Genomic DNA, 21,902 nt, shown 5'->3' on the forward strand with positions numbered 1-21,902 from the left:
ATAGACTGTGGTAGGACATTAAATGTGACCACTCTGAGGGACAGTTAGCGGTGTGACTGGCTCTATGTACAGAGCTGTATAATGTGTAATATATAATATACAGCATAGGCTGTGGTAGGACATTAGATGTGACCCCTCTGAGGGACAGTTAGTGGTGTGACTGGCTCTATGTACAGAGCTGTATAATGTGTAATATATAATATAGAGCATAGACTGTGGTAGGACATTAGATGTGACCCCTCTGAGGGACAGTTAGCAGTGTGACTGACTATGTACAGAGCTGTATAATGTGTAATATATAATATACAGCATAGACTGTGGTAGGACATTAGATGTGACCCCTCTGAGGGACAGTTAGCGGTGTGACTGGCTCTATGTGCAGAGCTGTATAATGTGTAATATATAATATAGAGCATAGACTGTGGTAGGACATTAGATGTGACTCCTCTGAGGGACAGTTAGTGGTGTGACTGGCTCTATGTACAGAGCTGTATAATGTGTAATATATAATATAGAGCATAGACTGTGGTAGGACATTAGATGTGACCCCTCTGAGGGACAGTTAGTGGTGTGACTGGCTCTATGTACAGAGCTGTATAATGTATAATATATAATATACAGCATAGGCTGTGGTAGGACATTAGATGTGACCCCTCTGAGGGACAGTTAGTGGTGTGACTGGCTCTATGTACAGAGCTGTATAACGTGTAATATATAATATACAGCATAGACTGTGGTAGGACATTAGATGTGACCCCTCTGAGGGACAGTTAGTGGTGTGACTGGCTCTATGTACAGAGCTGTATAATGTATAATATATAATATACAGCATAGGCTGTGGTAGGACATTAGATGTGACCCCTCTGAGGGACAGTTAGTGGTGTGACTGGCTCTATGTACAGAGCTGTATAATGTGTAATATATAATATACAGCATAGGCTGTGGTAGGACATTAGATGTGACCCCTCTGAGGGACAGTTAGCAGTGTGACTGGCTCTATGTACAGAGCTGTATAATGTGTAATATATAATATAGAGCATAGACTGTGGTAGGACATTAGATGTGACTCCTCTGAGGGACAGTTAGTGGTGTGACTGGCTCTATGTACAGAGCTGTATAATGTGTAATATATAATATACAGCATAGACTGTGGTAGGACATTAGATGTGACCCCTCTGAGGGACAGTTAGCGGTGTGACTGGCTCTATGTACAGAGCTGTATAATGTGTAATATATAATATACAGCATAGACTGTGGTAGGACATTAGATGTGACCCCTCTGAGGGACAGTTAGCGGTGTGACTGGCTCTATGTACAGAGCTGTATAATGTGTAATATATAATATAGAGCATAGGCTGTGGTAGGACATTAGATGTGACTCCTCTGAGGGACAGTTAGTGGTGTGACTGGCTCTATGTACAGAGCTGTATAATGTGTAATATATAATATACAGCATAGACTGTGGTAGGACATTAGATGTGACCCCTCTGAGGGACAGTTAGCGGTGTGACTGGCTCTATGTACAGAGCTGTATAATGTGTAATATATAATATAGAGCATAGACTGTGGTAGGACATTAGATGTGACCCCTCTGAGGGACAGTTAGCGGTGTGACTGGCTCTATGTACAGAGCTGTATAATGTGTAATATATAATATACAGCATAGACTGTGGTAGGACATTAGATGTGACTCCTCTGAGGGACAGTTAGCGGTGTGACTGGCTCTATGTACAGAGCTGTATAATGTGTAATATATAATATAGAGCATAGACTGTGGTAGGACATTAGCTGTGACTCCTCTGAGGGACAGTTAGCGGTGTGACTGGCTCTATGTACAGAGCTGTATAATGTATAATATATAATATACAGCATAGGCTGTGGTAGGACATTAGATGTGACCCCTCTGAGGGACAGTTAGTGGTGTGACTGGCTCTATGTACAGAGCTGTATAATGTGTAATATATAATATACAGCATAGGCTGTGGTAGGACATTAGATGTGACCCCTCTGAGGGACAGTTAGCAGTGTGACTGGCTCTATGTACAGAGCTGTATAATGTGTAATATATAATATAGAGCATAGACTGTGGTAGGACATTAGATGTGACTCCTCTGAGGGACAGTTAGTGGTGTGACTGGCTCTATGTACAGAGCTGTATAATGTGTAATATATAATATACAGCATAGACTGTGGTAGGACATTAGATGTGACCCCTCTGAGGGACAGTTAGCGGTGTGACTGGCTCTATGTACAGAGCTGTATAATGTGTAATATATAATATACAGCATAGACTGTGGTAGGACATTAGATGCGACTCCTCTGAGGGACAGTTAGCGGTGTGACTGGCTCTATGTACAGAGCTGTATAATGTGTAATATATAATATACAGCATAGACTGTGGTAGGACATTAGATGTGACCCCTCTGAGGGACAGTTAGTGGTGTGACTGGCTCTTGTACAGAGCTGTATAATGTGTAATATATAATATACAGCATAGACTGTGGTAGGACATTAGATGTGACCCCTCTGAGGGACAGTTAGTGGTGTGACTGGCTCTATGTACAGAGCTGTATAATGTGTAATATATAATATAGAGCATAGACTGTGGTAGGACATTAGATGTGACCCCTCTGAGGGACAGTTAGTGGTGTGACTGGCTCTTGTACAGAGCTGTATAATGTGTAATATATAATATACAGCATAGGCTGTGGTAGGACATTAGATGTGACCCCTCTGAGGGACAGTTAGCGGTGTGACTGGCTCTATGTACACAGCTGTATAATGTGTAATATATAATATACAGCATAGGCTGTGGTAGGACATTAGATGTGACCTCTCTGAGGGACAGTTAGCAGTGTGACTGGCTCTATGTACAGAGCTGTATAATGTGTAATATATAATATAGAGCATAGACTGTGGTAGGACATTAGATGTGACCCCTCTGAGGGACAGTTAGTGGTGTGACTGGCTCTATGTACAGAGCTGTATAATGTGTAATATATAATATAGAGCATAGACTGTGGTAGGACATTAGATGTGACTCCTCTGAGGGACAGTTAGTGGTGTGACTGGCTCTATGTACAGAGCTGTATAATGTGTAATATATAATATAGAGCATAGACTGTGGTAGGACATTAGATGTGACCCCTCTGAGGGACAGTTAGCGGTGTGACTGGCTCTATGCACAGAGCTGTATAATGTGTAATATATAATATAGAGCATAGACTGTGGTAGGACATTAGATGTGACTCCTCTGAGGGACAGTTAGTGGTGTGACTGGCTCTATGTACAGAGCTGTATAATGTGTAATATATAATATAGAGCATAGACTGTGGTAGGACATTAGATGTGACTCCTCTGAGGGACAGTTAGTGGTGTGACTGGCTCTATGTACAGAGCTGTATAATGTGTAATATATAATATAGAGCATAGACTGTGGTAGGACATTAGATGTGACCCCTCTGAGGGACAGTTAGCGGTGTGACTGGCTCTATGTACAGAGCTGTATAATGTGTAATATATAATATACAGCATAGACTGTGGTAGGACATTAGATGTGACCCCTCTGAGGGACAGTTAGCGGTGTGACTGGCTCTATGTACAGAGCTGTATAATGTGTAATATATAATATACAGCATAGACTGTGGTGGGACATTAGATGTGACTCCTCTGAGGGACAGTTAGCAGTGTGACTGGCTCTATGTACAGAGCTATATAATGTGTAATATATAATATAGAGCATAGGCTGTGGTAGGACATTAGATGTGACCCCTCTGAGGGACAGTTACTGGTGTGACTGGCTCTATGTACAGAGCTGTATAATGTGTAATATATAATATAGAGCATAGACTGTGGTAGGACATTAGATGTGACCCCTCTGAGGGACAGTTAGTGGTGTGACTGGCTCTATGTACAGAGCTGTATAATGTGTAATATATAATATAGAGCATAGACTGTGGTAGGACATTAGATGTGACCCCTCTGAGGGACAGTTAGCGGTGTGACTGGCTCTATGTACAGAGCTGTATAATGTGTAATATATAATATAGAGCATAGGCTGTGGTAGGACATTAGATGTGACCCCTCTGAGGGACAGTTAGTGGTGTGACTGGCTCTATGTACAGAGCTGTATAATGTGTAATATATAATATAGAGCATAGGCTGTGATAGGACATTAGATGTGACTCCTCTGAGGGACAGTTAGCGGTGTGACTGGCTCTATGTACAGAGCTGTATAATGTGTAATATATAATATAGAGCATAGGCTGTGGTAGGATACTAGATGTGACCCCTCTGAGGGACAGTTAGTGGTGTGACTGGCTCTATGTACAGAGCTGTATAATGTGTAATATATAATATAGAGCATAGACTGTGGTAGGACATTAAATGTGACCACTCTGAGGGACAGTTAGCGGTGTGACTGGCTCTATGTACAGAGCTGTATAATGTGTAATATATAATATACAGCATAGGCTGTGGTAGGACATTAGATGTGACCCCTCTGAGGGACAGTTAGTGGTGTGACTGGCTCTATGTACAGAGCTGTATAATGTGTAATATATAATATAGAGCATAGACTGTGGTAGGACATTAGATGTGACCCCTCTGAGGGACAGTTAGCAGTGTGACTGACTATGTACAGAGCTGTATAATGTGTAATATATAATATACAGCATAGACTGTGGTAGGACATTAGATGTGACCCCTCTGAGGGACAGTTAGCGGTGTGACTGGCTCTATGTGCAGAGCTGTATAATGTGTAATATATAATATAGAGCATAGACTGTGGTAGGACATTAGATGTGACTCCTCTGAGGGACAGTTAGTGGTGTGACTGGCTCTATGTACAGAGCTGTATAATGTGTAATATATAATATAGAGCATAGACTGTGGTAGGACATTAGATGTGACCCCTCTGAGGGACAGTTAGTGGTGTGACTGGCTCTATGTACAGAGCTGTATAATGTATAATATATAATATACAGCATAGGCTGTGGTAGGACATTAGATGTGACCCCTCTGAGGGACAGTTAGTGGTGTGACTGGCTCTATGTACAGAGCTGTATAATGTGTAATATATAATATACAGCATAGACTGTGGTAGGACATTAGATGTGACCCCTCTGAGGGACAGTTAGTGGTGTGACTGGCTCTATGTACAGAGCTGTATAATGTATAATATATAATATACAGCATAGGCTGTGGTAGGACATTAGATGTGACCCCTCTGAGGGACAGTTAGTGGTGTGACTGGCTCTATGTACAGAGCTGTATAATGTGTAATATATAATATACAGCATAGGCTGTGGTAGGACATTAGATGTGACCCCTCTGAGGGACAGTTAGCAGTGTGACTGGCTCTATGTACAGAGCTGTATAATGTGTAATATATAATATAGAGCATAGACTGTGGTAGGACATTAGATGTGACTCCTCTGAGGGACAGTTAGTGGTGTGACTGGCTCTATGTACAGAGCTGTATAATGTGTAATATATAATATACAGCATAGACTGTGGTAGGACATTAGATGTGACCCCTCTGAGGGACAGTTAGCGGTGTGACTGGCTCTATGTACAGAGCTGTATAATGTGTAATATATAATATACAGCATAGACTGTGGTAGGACATTAGATGTGACCCCTCTGAGGGACAGTTAGCGGTGTGACTGGCTCTATGTACAGAGCTGTATAATGTGTAATATATAATATAGAGCATAGGCTGTGGTAGGACATTAGATGTGACTCCTCTGAGGGACAGTTAGTGGTGTGACTGGCTCTATGTACAGAGCTGTATAATGTGTAATATATAATATACAGCATAGACTGTGGTAGGACATTAGATGTGACCCCTCTGAGGGACAGTTAGCGGTGTGACTGGCTCTATGTACAGAGCTGTATAATGTGTAATATATAATATAGAGCATAGACTGTGGTAGGACATTAGATGTGACCCCTCTGAGGGACAGTTAGCGGTGTGACTGGCTCTATGTACAGAGCTGTATAATGTGTAATATATAATATACAGCATAGACTGTGGTAGGACATTAGATGTGACTCCTCTGAGGGACAGTTAGCGGTGTGACTGGCTCTATGTACAGAGCTGTATAATGTGTAATATATAATATAGAGCATAGACTGTGGTAGGACATTAGCTGTGACTCCTCTGAGGGACAGTTAGCGGTGTGACTGGCTCTATGTACAGAGCTGTATAATGTATAATATATAATATACAGCATAGGCTGTGGTAGGACATTAGATGTGACCCCTCTGAGGGACAGTTAGTGGTGTGACTGGCTCTATGTACAGAGCTGTATAATGTGTAATATATAATATACAGCATAGGCTGTGGTAGGACATTAGATGTGACCCCTCTGAGGGACAGTTAGCAGTGTGACTGGCTCAATGTACAGAGCTGTATAATGTGTAATATATAATATAGAGCATAGACTGTGGTAGGACATTAGATGTGACTCCTCTGAGGGACAGTTAGTGGTGTGACTGGCTCTATGTACAGAGCTGTATAATGTGTAATATATAATATACAGCATAGACTGTGGTAGGACATTAGATGTGACCCCTCTGAGGGACAGTTAGCGGTGTGACTGGCTCTATGTACAGAGCTGTATAATGTGTAATATATAATATACAGCATAGACTGTGGTAGGACATTAGATGTGACCCCTCTGAGGGACAGTTAGCGGTGTGACTGGCTCTATGTACAGAGCTGTATAATGTGTAATATATAATATAGAGCATAGACTGTGGTAGGACATTAGATGTGACCCCTCTGAGGGACAGTTAGTGGTGTGACTGGCTCTTGTACAGAGCTGTATAATGTGTAATATATAATATACAGCATAGGCTGTGGTAGGACATTAGATGTGACCCCTCTGAGGGACAGTTAGCGGTGTGACTGGCTCTATGTACACAGCTGTATAATGTGTAATATATAATATACAGCATAGGCTGTGGTAGGACATTAGATGTGACCTCTCTGAGGGACAGTTAGCAGTGTGACTGGCTCTATGTACAGAGCTGTATAATGTGTAATATATAATATAGAGCATAGACTGTGGTAGGACATTAGATGTGACCCCTCTGAGGGACAGTTAGTGGTGTGACTGGCTCTATGTACAGAGCTGTATAATGTGTAATATATAATATAGAGCATAGACTGTGGTAGGACATTAGATGTGACTCCTCTGAGGGACAGTTAGTGGTGTGACTGGCTCTATGTACAGAGCTGTATAATGTGTAATATATAATATAGAGCATAGACTGTGGTAGGACATTAGATGTGACCCCTCTGAGGGACAGTTAGCGGTGTGACTGGCTCTATGCACAGAGCTGTATAATGTGTAATATATAATATAGAGCATAGACTGTGGTAGGACATTAGATGTGACTCCTCTGAGGGACAGTTAGTGGTGTGACTGGCTCTATGTACAGAGCTGTATAATGTGTAATATATAATATAGAGCATAGACTGTGGTAGGACATTAGATGTGACTCCTCTGAGGGACAGTTAGTGGTGTGACTGGCTCTATGTACAGAGCTGTATAATGTGTAATATATAATATAGAGCATAGACTGTGGTAGGACATTAGATGTGACCCCTCTGAGGGACAGTTAGCGGTGTGACTGGCTCTATGTACAGAGCTGTATAATGTGTAATATATAATATACAGCATAGACTGTGGTAGGACATTAGATGTGACCCCTCTGAGGGACAGTTAGCGGTGTGACTGGCTCTATGTACAGAGCTGTATAATGTGTAATATATAATATACAGCATAGACTGTGGTGGGACATTAGATGTGACTCCTCTGAGGGACAGTTAGCAGTGTGACTGGCTCTATGTACAGAGCTATATAATGTGTAATATATAATATAGAGCATAGGCTGTGGTAGGACATTAGATGTGACCCCTCTGAGGGACAGTTACTGGTGTGACTGGCTCTATGTACAGAGCTGTATAATGTGTAATATATAATATAGAGCATAGACTGTGGTAGGACATTAGATGTGACCCCTCTGAGGGACAGTTAGTGGTGTGACTGGCTCTATGTACAGAGCTGTATAATGTGTAATATATAATATAGAGCATAGACTGTGGTAGGACATTAGATGTGACCCCTCTGAGGGACAGTTAGCGGTGTGACTGGCTCTATGTACAGAGCTGTATAATGTGTAATATATAATATAGAGCATAGGCTGTGGTAGGACATTAGATGTGACCCCTCTGAGGGACAGTTAGTGGTGTGACTGGCTCTATGTACAGAGCTGTATAATGTGTAATATATAATATAGAGCATAGGCTGTGATAGGACATTAGATGTGACTCCTCTGAGGGACAGTTAGCGGTGTGACTGGCTCTATGTACAGAGCTGTATAATGTGTAATATATAATATAGAGCATAGGCTGTGGTAGGATACTAGATGTGACCCCTCTGAGGGACAGTTAGTGGTGTGACTGGCTCTATGTACAGAGCTGTATAATGTGTAATATATAATATAGAGCATAGACTGTGGTAGGACATTAGATGTGACCCCTCTGAGGGACAGTTACTGGTGTGACTGGCTCTTGTACAGAGCTGTATAATGTGTAATATATAATATACAGCATAGACTGTGGTAGGACATTAGATGTGTCCCCTCTGAGGGACAGTTAGCGGTGTGACTGGCTCTATGTACAGAGCTGTATAATGTGCAATATATAATATACAGCATAGACTGTGGTAGGACATTAGATGTGACCCCTCTGAGGGACAGTTAGCGGTGTGACTGGCTCTATGTACAGAGCTGTATAATGTGTAATATATAATATAGAGCATAGGCTGTGGTAAGACATTAGATGTGACCCCTCTGAGGGACAGTTAGTGGTGTGACTGGCTCTATGTACAGAGCTGTATAATGTGTAATATATAATATACAGCATAGACTGTGGTGGGACATTAGATGTGACTCCTCTGAGGGACAGTTAGCGGTGTGACTGGCTCTATGTGCAGAGCTGTATAATGTGTAATATATAATATAGAGCATAGACTGTGGTAGGACATTAGATGTGACTCCTCTGAGGGACAGTTAGCGGTGTGACTGGCTCTATGTACAGAGCTGTATAATGTGTAATATATAATATAGAGAACAGGCTGTGGTAGGACATTAGATGTGACTCCTCTGAGGGACAGTTAGTGGTGTGACTGGCTCTATGTGCAGAGCTGTATAATGTGTAATATATAATATAGAGCATAGACTGTGGTAGGACATTAGATGTGACCCCTCTGAGGGACAGTTAGCGGTGTGACTGGCTCTATGTACAGAGCTGTATAATGTGTAATATATAATATAGAGCATAGGCAGTGGTAGGACATTAGATGTGACTCCTCTGAGGGACAGTTAGTGGTGTGACTGGCTCTATGTACAGAGCTGTATAATGTGTGATATATAATATAGAGCATAGGCTGTGGTAGGACATTAGATGTGACCCCTCTGAGGGACAGTTAGTGGTGTGACTGGCTCTATGTACAGAGCTGTATAATGTGTAATATATAATATAGAGCATAGACTGTGGTAGGACATTAGATGTGACCCCTCTGAGGGACAGTTAGTGGTGTGACTGGCTCTATGTACAGAGCTGTATAATGTGTAATATATAATATACAGCATAGACTGTGGTAGGACATTAGATGTGACCCCTCTGAGGGACAGTTAGTGGTGTGACTGGCTCTATGTACAGAGCTGTATAATGTGTAATATACAATATAGAGCATAGGCTGTGGTAGGACATTAGATGTGACCCCTCTGAGGGACAGTTAGCGGTGTGACTGGCTCTATGTACAGAGCTGTATAATGTGTAATATATAATATAGAGCATAGGCTGTGGTAGGACATTAGATGTGACTCCTCTGAGGGACAGTTAGTGGTGTGACTGGCTCTATGTACAGAGCTGTATAATGTGTAATATATAATATAGAGCATAGGCTGTGGTAGGACATTAGATGTGTCCCCTCTGAGGGACAGTTAGTGGTGTGACTGGCTCTATGTACAGAGCTGTATAATGTGTAATATATAATATACAGCATAGACTGTGGTAGGATACTAGATGTGACCCCTCTGAGGGACAGTTAGCAGTGTGACTGGCTCTATGTACAGAGCTATATAATGTGTAATATATAATATACAGCATAGACTGTGGTAGGATACTAGATGTAACCCCTCTGAGGGACAGTTAGTGGTGTGACTGGCTCTATGTACAGAGCTGTATAATGTGTAATATATAATATAGAGCATAGGCTGTGGTAGGACATTAGATGTGACCCCTCTGAGGGACAGTTAGCGGTGTGACTGGCTCTATGTACAGAGCTGTATAATGTGTAATATATAATATAGAGCATAGACTGTGGTAAGACATTAGATGTGACCCCTCTGAGGGACAGTTAGCGGTGTGACTGGCTCTATGTACAGAGCTGTATAATGTGTAATATATAATATAGAGCATAGACTGTGGTAGGACATTAGATGTGACCCCTCTGAGGGACAGTTAGCAGTGTGACTGGCTCTATGTACAGAGCTGTATAATGTGTAATATATAATATAGAGCATAGACTGTGGTAGGACATTAGATGTGACCCCTCTGAGGGACAGTTAGCGGTGTGACCGGCTCTATGTACAGAGCTGTATAATGTGTAATATATAATATAGAGCATAGACTGTGGTAGGACATTAGATGTGACCCCTCTGAGGGACAGTTACTGGTGTGACTAGCTCTTGTACAGAGCTGTATAATGTGTAATATATAATATACAGCATAGGCTGTGGTAGGACATTAGATGTGACCCCTCTGAGGGACAGTTAGTGGTGTGACTGGCTCTATGTACAGAGCTGTATAATGTGTAATATATAATATACAGCATAGACTGTGGTAGGACATTAGATGTGACCCCTCTGAGGGACAGTTAGTGGTGTGACTGGCTCTATGTACAGAGCAGTATAATGTGTAATATATAATATAGAGCATAGGCTGTGGTAAGACATTAGATGTGACCCCTCTGAGGGACAGTTAGTGCTGTGACTGGCTCTATGTACAGAGCTGTATAATGTGTAATATATAATATACAGCATAGACTGTGGTGGGACATTAGATGTGACTCCTCTGAGGGACAGTTAGCGGTGTGACTGGCTCTATGTACAGAGCTGTATAATGTGTAATATATAATATACAGCATAGACTGTGGTAGGACATTAGATGTGACCCCTCTGAGGGACAGTTAGCGGTGTGACTGGCTCTATATACAGAGCTGTATAATGTGTAATATATAATATACAGCATAGACTGTGGTAGGACATTACATGTGACTCCTCTGAGGGACAGTTAGCGGTGTGACTGGCTCTATGTACAGAGCTGTATAATGTGTAATATATAATATAGAGCATAGCCTGTGGTAGGACATTAGATGTGACCCCTCTGAGGGACAGTTAGCGGTGTGACTGGCTCTATGTACAGAGCTGTATAATGTGTAATATATAATACAGAGCATAGACTGTGGTGGGACATTAGATGTGACCCCTCTGAGGGACAGTTAGCAGTGTGACTGGCTCTATGTGCAGAGCTGTATAATGTGTAATATATAATATACAGCATAGACTTGGGTAGGACATTAGATGTGACCCCTCTGAGGGACAGTTAGCGGTGTGACTGGCTCTATGTGCAGAGCTGTATAATGTGTAATATATAATATAGAGCATAGACTGTGGTAAGACATTAGATGTGACTCCTCTGAGGGACAGTTAGTGGTGTGACTGGCTCTATGTACAGAGCTGTACAGTCTATGCTCTATATTATATATTACACATTATTAATGTGTAATATATAATATAGAGCATAGACTGTGGTAGGACATTAGATGTGACCCCTCTGAGGGACAGTTAGCGGTGTGACTGGCTCTATGTACAGAGCTGTATAATGTGTAATATATAATATACAGCATAGGCTGTGGTAGGACATTAGATGTGACCCCTCTGAGGGACAGTTAGCGGTGTGACTGGCTCTATGTACACAGCTGTATAATGTGTAATATATAATATACAGCATAGACTGTGGTAGGACATTAGATGTGACCCCTCTAAGGGACAGTTAGTGGTGTGACTGGCTCTATGTACAGAGCTGTATAATGTGTAATATATAATATACAGCATAGACTGTGGTAGGACATTAGATGTGACCCCTCTGAGGGACAGTTAGCGGTGTGACTGGCTCTATGTACAGAGCTGTATAATGTGTAAAATATAATATAGAGCATAGACTGTGGTAGGACATTAGATGTGACCCCTCTGAGGGACAGTTAGCGGTGTGACTGGCTCTATGTACAGAGCTGTATAATGTGTAATATATAATATACAGCATAGGCTGTGGTAGGACATTAGATGTGACTCCTCTGAGGGACAGTTAGCGGTGTGACTGGCTCTATGTACAGAGCTGTACAATGTGTAATATATAATATAGAGCATAGACTGTGGTAGGACATTAGATGTGACCCCTCTGAGGGACAGTTAGCGGTGTGACTGGCTCTATGTACAGAGCTGTATAATGTGTAATATATAATATACAGCATAGACTGTGGTGGGACAGTAGATGTGACTCCTCTGAGGGACAGTTAGCGGTGTGACTGGCTCTATGTACAGAGCTGTATAATGTGTAATATATAATAAAGAGCATAGACTGTGGTAGGACATTAGATGTGACCCCTCTGAGGGACAGTTAGTGGTGTGACTGGCTCTATGTACAGAGCTGTATAATGTGTAATATATAATATAGAGCATAGACTGTGGTAGGACATTAGATGTGACCCCTCTGAGGGACAGTTAGCGGTGTGACTGGCTCTATGTACAGAGCTGTATAATGTGTAATATATAATATAGAGCATAGACTGTGGTAGGACATTAGATGTGACCCCTCTGAGGGACAGTTAGCGGTGTGACTGGCTCTATGTACAGAGCTGTATAATGTGTAATATATAATATACAGCATAGACTGTGGTAGGACATTAGATGTGACCCCTCTGAGGGACAGTTAGTGGTGTGACTGGCTCTATGTACAGAGCTGTATAATGTGTAATATATAATATAGAGCATAGACTGTGGTAGGACATTAGATGTGACTCCTCTGAGGGACAGTTAGTGGTGTGACTGGCTCTATGTACAGAGCTGTATAATGTGTAATATATAATATACAGCATAGGCTGTGGTAGGACATTAGATGTGACCCCTCTGAGGGACAGTTAGTGGTGTGACTGGCTCTATGTACAGAGCTGTATAATGTGTAATATATAATATACAGCATAGACTGTGGTAGGACATTAGATGTGACCCCTCTGAGGGACAGTTAGCGGTGTGACTGGCTCTATGTACAGAGCTGTATAATGTGTAATATATAATATACAGCATAGACTGTGGTAGGACATTAGATGTGACCCCTCTGAGGGACAGTTAGCGGTGTGACTGGCTCTATGTACAGAGCTGAATAATGTGTAATATATAATATAGAGCATAGACTGTGGTGGGACATTAGATGTGACCCCTCTGAGGGACAGTTAGCGGTGTGACTGGCTCTATGTACAGAGCTGTATAATGTGTAATATATAATATAGAGCATAGGCTGTGGTAGGACATTAGATGTGACTCCTCTGAGGGACAGTTAGTAGTGTGACTGGCTCTATGTACAGAGCTGTATAATGTGTAATATATAATATACAGCATAGGCTGTGGTAGGACATTAGATGTGACCCCTCTGAGGGACAGTTAGCGGTGTGACTGGCTCTATGTACAGAGCTGTATAATGTGTAATATATAATATAGAGCATAGACTGTGGTAGGACATTAGATGTGACCCCTCTGAGGGACAGTTAGTGGTGTGACTGGCTCTATGTACAGAGCTGTATAATGTGTAATATATAATATAGAGCATAGGCTGTGGTAGGACATTAGATGTGACCCCTCTGAGGGACAGTTAGCGGTGTGACTGGCTCTATGTACAGAGCTGTATAATGTGTAATATATAATATAGAGCATAGGCTGTGGTAGGACATTAGATGTGACCCCTCTGAGGGACAGTTAGCGGTGTGACTGGCTCTATGTACAGAGCTGTATAATGTGTAATATATAATACAGAGCATAGGCTGTGGTAGGACATTAGATGTGACCCCTCTGAGGGACAGTTAGTGGTGTGACTGGCTCTATGTACTCTGTACAGAGCTGTATAATGTGTAATATACTGTATATAGTCATGTTTATGTTGTTGGCACCACATAAATTTTTCCAAAAAATCAAGTATTTCTCACAGAAAAGCATTGCAGTAAGACATGTTTTGCTATACACACACGTTTATTCCCTTTGTGTGTATTGGAACAAAACAAAAAAGGGAGGGAAAAAAAGGAAATTGGACATAATGTCACACAAAACTCCAAAAATGGGCTGGACAAAATTATTGGCACCCTTAACTTAATATTAGTTTGCACACCCTTTGGAAAAAATTACTGAAATCAGCCGCTTCCTATAACCATCAATAAGCTTCTTACGCCTCTCACCCGGAAGTTTGGGCCAACTTTCCTTAGCAAACTGCTCCAGGTCTCTCTTATTGGAAGGACGCCTTTTCCCAACAGCAATATTAAGATCTCTTCACAAGTGTTCAATGGTATTTAGATCTGGACTCATTGCTGGCCACTTCAGAACTCTCCAGCGCTTTGTTGCCATCCATTTTTGGGTGCTTTCTGACCTATGTATGGGGTCATTGTCCTGCTGGAAGACCCAAGATCTTGAAAGCAAACCCAGCTTTCTGACACTGGACTCTACAGTGCGAACCAAAATCCTTTGGCAAATAATCCTCAGATTGCATGATGCCTTACACACACACAGGCATCTGCCACCCAGTGCCAGAGGCAGCAAAGCAGCCCCAAAGGCAAAATGACTTACCGGTAATCTCTTTTCTGGTAATCCGAAGGACAGCACCGTGAGAGATGTCCGCTTCCACACTCACTGGACAGGACAGCACTATAAAAATTTGCATACATGCATATTCATTAGTAACATCTATAAGAAGGTGCATTGTATATACCCAATTCAGTAATACAAAAGACAAGACACCAAATGATGCTTCAATATAAATTGTATTTACAAGGGTGGGTTTTAACGGATGCTGTCATTCGGATTACCAGAAAAGACATTACCGGTAAGTAATTTTGTCTTTCTCTGGACCTCTTCGGACAGCACCGTGAGAGGATAGACAAGAACAAAAGATTTAGGGAAGGATAACAGCCTGTAAAACTTTCCTGCCGAAGGCTAAATCCCTACTGGCGGATACATCAAGCATGTTTTGCAAAAGTATTCCAGCTTGACCAAGTGGCCGAACGACAAATCTGCTCAAGATTGGCTCCTGCCCTCTCTGCCCAAGATGTAGACATGGATCTTGTGGAATGAGCCTTGATAGAAACTGGTACCTTCTTATTTTGCAGACTGTATGCAAGAGAAATGGCCTGTCTTAACCATCTGGCGATGGTAGCCTTAGAAGCCTCTTTTCCTTTATTTGGTGCTGAGAACAAAACAAACATAGCCCTGGATTTCCTCTAGCTCTCAGTCATTTCCAGATACTTCAGAATACACACGTGACTGATGTCCTCACCTTGGCCCTGTCCTCACCCAGGCTTCATATCTGGTCAGACCTCCCCATCCACACATGACTGATGTCCTCACCTTGGCCCTGTCATCATCCAGGTGTCATATCTGGTCATCCCTCCCCATCCACACATGACTGATGTCCTCACCTTGGCCCTGTCCTCACCCAGGCGTCATATCTGGTCATCCCTCCCCATCCACACATGACTGATGTCCTCAACTTGGCCCTGTCATCACCCAGCCGTCATATCTGGTCAGCCCTCCCCATCCACACGTGACTGATGTCCTCACCTTGGCCCTGTCATCATCCAGGTGTCATATCTGGTCAGACCTCCCCATCCACACATGACTGATGTCCTCACCTTGGCCCTGTCCTCACCCAGGCGTCATATATTGTCATCCCTCCCCATCCACACATGACTTATGTCCTCACCTTGGTCCTGTCATCACCCAGGCATCATATCTGGTCATCCCTCCCCATCCACACGTGACTGATGTCCTCACCTTGGCCCTGTCATCACCCAGGCATCATATATTGTCATCCCTCTCCATCCACACATGACTGATGTCCTCACCTTGGCCCTGTCATCACCCAGGCATCATATCTGGTCATCCCTCTCCATCCACACGTGACTGATGTCCTCACCTTGGCCCTGTCATCACCCAGGCTTCATATCTGGTCATCCCTCCCCATCCACACATTACTGATGTCCTCACCTTGGCCCTGTCATCACCCAGGCGTCATATCTGGTCAGCCCTCCCCATCCACACACGACTGATGTGCTCACCTTGGCCCTGTCATCACCCAGGCTTCATATTTGGTCATCCCTCTCCATCCACACATGACTGATGTCCCCACCTTCTGACATCTAGAGCTTGAAGTTTCCTTTCCTTGTCATTTGAAGGATTTGAACAAAATGAAGGTAAAAATATATTCTGCGAACGATGAAAATCTGAAACCACCTTTGGTAGAAAGGTAGGATCCATTCTGAGAGTGATACGATCATCTGAGATAATACAATACGGTTCATTGATGGATAATGCCTGTATCTCATTTACTCGTCTTGTGGAACATATGGCCAGGAGAAAGACAGCTTTTGGAGTAAGATGTTTTTTGGAAACATCTGAAAGAGGTTGAAAGTGTTGTGATGAAAGAGCTTGTAGAACTGTGTTAAGGTCCCAAGGTGGAGCTCTTACCAAAGTAACCGGTCTTAACTTAGTGATGGCCTGAAAAAAACTGAGCAATAAACCGATACTCTGCCAGTCTTTTTTCCAAAAACACACTTAGAGCGGCATTCTGTACCTTCAATGTGCTGATGCTTAGGCCCATCTTAAAACCCGCTTGCAGAAATTCCAACACTGACGATATTTTAACAGTCGATTCCTTTTTCCTAGAACACCAGGAGGAGTAAATTCTCCATGCCTTAGCATACATTCTTCTTGTAAACTCCTTTCTACTGCAAATCAGGGTTTTAATTAATTCCCCCAAAAATCCTTTTTGTCTTAAAAGCGGCCATTCAGGTTCCACGCTGTCAGTTTGAACATGGCTAACTGTGGATGAAGAAACGGTCCCTGAGATAGTAAGTCTGGTCTCCTCTGGATCCTGAACAGCTAATCTTTTCAGAAGTGAAAAGCAAGGTCTTTTGGCCAAAATGGAGTTATTAGAATTGCTCGGATTCCTTCCTGAATTAACTTGTTTAATATTTTTGGTATTACCATGATTGGAGGAAAAGTGTAGACTAGAGGAAACTCCCATCTTATTGAGAATGCGTCCACTGCGTTCGGATTGTCCTTGTTAGAGAGGGAACAAAACTGTAGGCATTTGCTGTTGTGTCTGGAGGCAAATAGGTCTATGCACAGGGTGCACCTTTCCTGAATCTGCTGAAACACTTCCTGATGTAGAGTCCACTCATCCTGCAAGAGCGTTTCCCGACTCAGAAAATCTGCCATACAATCCTGAGAACCTTTCAAATGTATAGCTCTTAGAGAAGAAGTCCATTGCTCCGCCCAAATCATTATCTTTTGAGTCAGACTCCAAAGAGAAGGACTCCTGGTGCCCCCTTGCCAGTTTATATAGGCCACTACTGAACTGTTGTCTGTCTGAACAAGAACATGGCTTTGTTGAAGGAATGAGGAGAAATGTCCGAGACCAAAGACTCTGGGCTGGTGTGTTGTTGAAATGTGCCCCCCACCCAAACGCACTTATGTCCGCTGTTATGATACTTTCTGTTGGAAAGTTCCATAGACATCCTGTCGACAGATGTGTCTGCTCATTCCACCAGTTCAAATAACTTTTTACCTTGGGAGGAATTAGGACTTTGGTATCCAGAGAGACTTTTTTTCTGTTCCATACTCAGAATCCATATCTGAAGTTGTCTTTAATGAAACTGACCCCAAACCAGAGTCATAAAAGCTGAAGTCATGAGCCCCAGAAGTGGCATTGCACTCTGAAAAGAAAGAATACAAGTGATTAATCTTTCTTTCTTGCCAACAGGAAGAAACACTCTTTGTACAGAAAAATCAATTGTAAGACTCAGATAGTCCGTGACCCTGGAAGGTTGAAAAAAAGACTTCTCCCCAATCATAAGCCACCCCAAGGATTCCAGAAAGCTAATAGTTCAACTGATAGGTGACTGACTCTGTAGAAGGACTCCATATCAGCAGGTCATCCAGATAAGAAAGCACTTGAATGGATCTCATTCTAAAGGCCCATACACACGTCGGATTTGCGCGAACGACGGGTCGTTTGAACGTTCCGTCGTTTGCACGTTTCCGCATGAAATCCGGCGTGTGTACAGACTATCGTTCGGGAGATAAGACTGGTTACCAACGATCCGCCGGGCGGATCGCTGGTAACCAGTCTTATCTCCCGAACGATAGTCTGTACACACGCCGGATTTCATGCGGAAACGTGCGAACGACGGAACGTTCAAACGACCCGTCGTTCGCGCAAATCCGACGTGTGTATGGGCCTTAAGTACTGACAGAACTTCTGCAATCACCTTAGTAAATAGCCATGGTGCGGAGGATAGACCAAAAGGTAGAGAAGTGAACTGGTAATGTCTTACCTCCCCTGCAGTCTGGATGGCAAATCTCAAACTTCTGTGATCTCAGACTCATTGGAATGTGCAGGTAGGAATCTCTTAAGTCTAAGGAGACCATGTAACAGTCGTTCTGCAGCAAATTCACTACAGTTCTTGTATAAAATGAACTTGTTCACAGCCTTCAAATGTATGATGAATCTGAAGTCTCCCTTGGGTTTCTGGACTAGGAAGACTGGAGAATAGAATCCTGTGTACATCTGAGAGATGGGCATCTGGCCTATCACTTTATTTTCCAGGAGGGAATAAACTGATTCCAACAGAGCTGTCTGAGTGGTTGCATCCTTTGGGGTGGGGGTGGGAGTGGGGGGGGTTTACACAAAATCTTGAAGGAGGAAGACTCAAACTTCAGATCGTATCCTTCTAGCACTATTGAATGTATCCATCTGTTCTGGAAATGCTCTTGCCAAGTTTCGAAAAAATGTGTAATCCTTCTTCCTACTGGGATCCTGGCATCATTGTTGCTTTGATGGTCCAGCCGAGCTAGAGGGATTGAGCACAAAATTTGACTTCTTTCCTTGACTTTTCCCAGAGTTCCATCTTCTTTTACCTGTAACTGCTGAGTTGCTGTTCTGTTTCTTTTGGCTCCGAAAAGGACCTTTTAAAATGAAAATTCTTTCTTTTATAAGGAACATTTTTCTTAGTATCTGATGACCTGTCAAGGGCTTCCTCCAACTTACGATCAAACAAAAGCTTCCCTCCACATGGTATGCCACAAAGCCGAGAGTTCGAGGAGGAGTCCCCTTGCCATGTTCTTAACCAAACCACTCATCTCGTGGAATTAACGAATGCTGATGTTCTAGCAGATAACCTCACTGATTCATCTGCTGCATCTGACAGATAGTTAAATACCTGGAACAAAGTTGGGAAAGCCTTCAATATTTCTTCTCTTGGGGTATCTCCTGCTATATGCATATGAAGCTGCTCCAGCCAAACCTTGAGACAACGAGCCATAGCTGTGGATGCAACAGCAGGCTTGAATCCTAAGGTAGCTGACTCCCAGGCCCTACGCAATAAATTGTCCATGTTTTATCCAGAACATCCTTTAAAACTCCTGAGTCCTCAAACTGGAGGTCCCATTTCCTAGATACTTTTGAAATAGGAGGGTCTAGCTTTGGAATTTTTGATCCTCTGGTTTGAATGGATACTTTTTTGCTAGAGATTTAGACCAAAATACTCTTTTCTTGGGATTCGTCCACTCTTTATCTATCACGTCTTTAAGATGATCATGTACATGAATACAATTTGATTGCTCATCTGATAAACATTCATACATTTTATCCTTGGCTGATAATTCTTTATGCTCTGGTTTAACATCCATTGTTCTATGCATAGTGGAAAGCAGTTTATCCAGATCATCAACAGAAAAAGCAGAACATAGAGGGACCATCAAGTTCACCCTCAGAAAGTTCTGAGTCCTCATCTTCCAATATCAACCTTCCTCTTCTTAGAAGGACGAGGAGGATCTATAGAAGTACATGTCACAGGAGGAGGAGTGGTAGCTGACCCTTAAAAAGCCTGAAAGGTAGAAGAGAACTCTGTCTTCATCCACCCAACAATTCCCCAGACGATTCTTGTTTAATCTGCACATTTCTGACATAAGGACTTAGATGATAAAGGAATCCTGGTAGAACAAACGGAACATCTCTTCGTATCAGTCTTCTGCTCAGCTGTCTTATGTTTATCCCCTTTTCCTTTGGATTGGGCTGCACAATAGAAAAGGCAGAAAACAAAATACCCCCCAGAATCTATACACAAATATATACAGTATATATATAGCAAGATAATCCCACCAGAAGGATTCGTTTACCTGAGAGGAATTGGAACTTTGCTCCGCAGCCTGAGAGGAGAGTCCTGCAGCCTGCTCCATGGTCAGCTGAATACACACCGGAGCCTTAAAGAGATTCTGTATTCACAAAATGAAGTATAAACAAACATCCCTGCCTGTTTGGGGTCATCTCCTAGCCCCCTCTGTAATATTTTCGCTGCTCTCAGCTTAATAAAGAGGGTAAAAAAAACAGTTTTATAAACTGTTTTGTAAACAGAAAAGATGGCCACCAAAACAGGAAGTACATCAGCAGAGCAGTGAACTCAGTTAATACACAGTGAGTACACAGAGAATTCAGTGAGTTACACATTGAATTCAGTCACCAGAGGTTATGTGCAAGTTTTGAAAGAGCTGTGTGTCAATGAAGCATGACAAGCTGTGTCTGCTCTGCACTCCTATCAGCCTGACAAGCAGCTTCCTCCTCAGCTAGCTATTCTTTTTTCAGTTTATCAGTCTGTGTTTATCAGCCTCACAGATAGCAGACAAGCTGACAGTGAGAGCAGGGAGGTTGTTTGCAAGGAATAAAACATCACACGAGCACTGGAGGGGCGTGGAAGGGGTTAACTTGTTCACATTACTGAAGAGTTGGCAGCCTTCCAGACACAGGCGACAAGCCGACAGGGGAAAGATAAGCTGATTTATTACAGAGGCGGTGCAAGTAGAAAGTGCTGCAGTAAGCCAGGGCACAATGGAGCAGCCTTAGGAGCTTGTAGGATAGGAGAAATAATGCTAAAATTTTTGTTACGGAGTCTCTTTAAATATACAGGGAGTGCAGAATTATTAGGCAAATGAGTATTTTGACCACATCATCCTCTTTATGCATGTTGTCTTACTCCAAGCTGTATAGGCTTGAAAGCCTACTACCAATTAAGCATATTAGGTGATGTGCATCTCTGTAATGAGAAGGGGTGTGGTCTAATGACATCAACACCCTATATCAGGTGTGCATAATTATTAGGCAACTTCCTTTCTTTGGCAAAATGGGTCAAAAGAAGGACTTGACAGGCTCAGAAAAGTCAAAAATAGTGAGATATCTTGCAGAGGGATGTTGATGGTGAACAGATCAAAACACTGACAGAATCCATGGATGGCAGGCTTTTGAATGTCCTTGCAAAGAAAGGTGGCTATATTGGTCACCGATTTGTTTTTGTTTTGTTTTTGAATGTCAGAAATGTATATTTGTGAATGTTGAGATGTTATATTGGTTTCACTGGTAAAAATAAATCATTGAAATGGGTATATATTTGTTTTTTGTTAAGTTGCCTAATAATTATGTACAGTAATAGTCACCTGCACACACAGATATC

At 42.4% G+C, this 21,902-nt stretch overlaps 1 protein-coding gene across 1 annotated transcript in view; it reads right to left on the reverse strand.

The window, feature by feature from the left end:
• Positions 1-21,902, reverse strand: part of LOC137544725 (non-lysosomal glucosylceramidase-like) — a 160,202-nt gene that overhangs the window by 101,415 nt on the left and 36,885 nt on the right. The window lies entirely within an intron of this gene.

Source organism: Hyperolius riggenbachi, chromosome 1, assembly GCF_040937935.1.
Source record: "Hyperolius riggenbachi isolate aHypRig1 chromosome 1, aHypRig1.pri, whole genome shotgun sequence".
NCBI classification, from domain to species: domain Eukaryota; kingdom Metazoa; phylum Chordata; class Amphibia; order Anura; family Hyperoliidae; genus Hyperolius; species Hyperolius riggenbachi.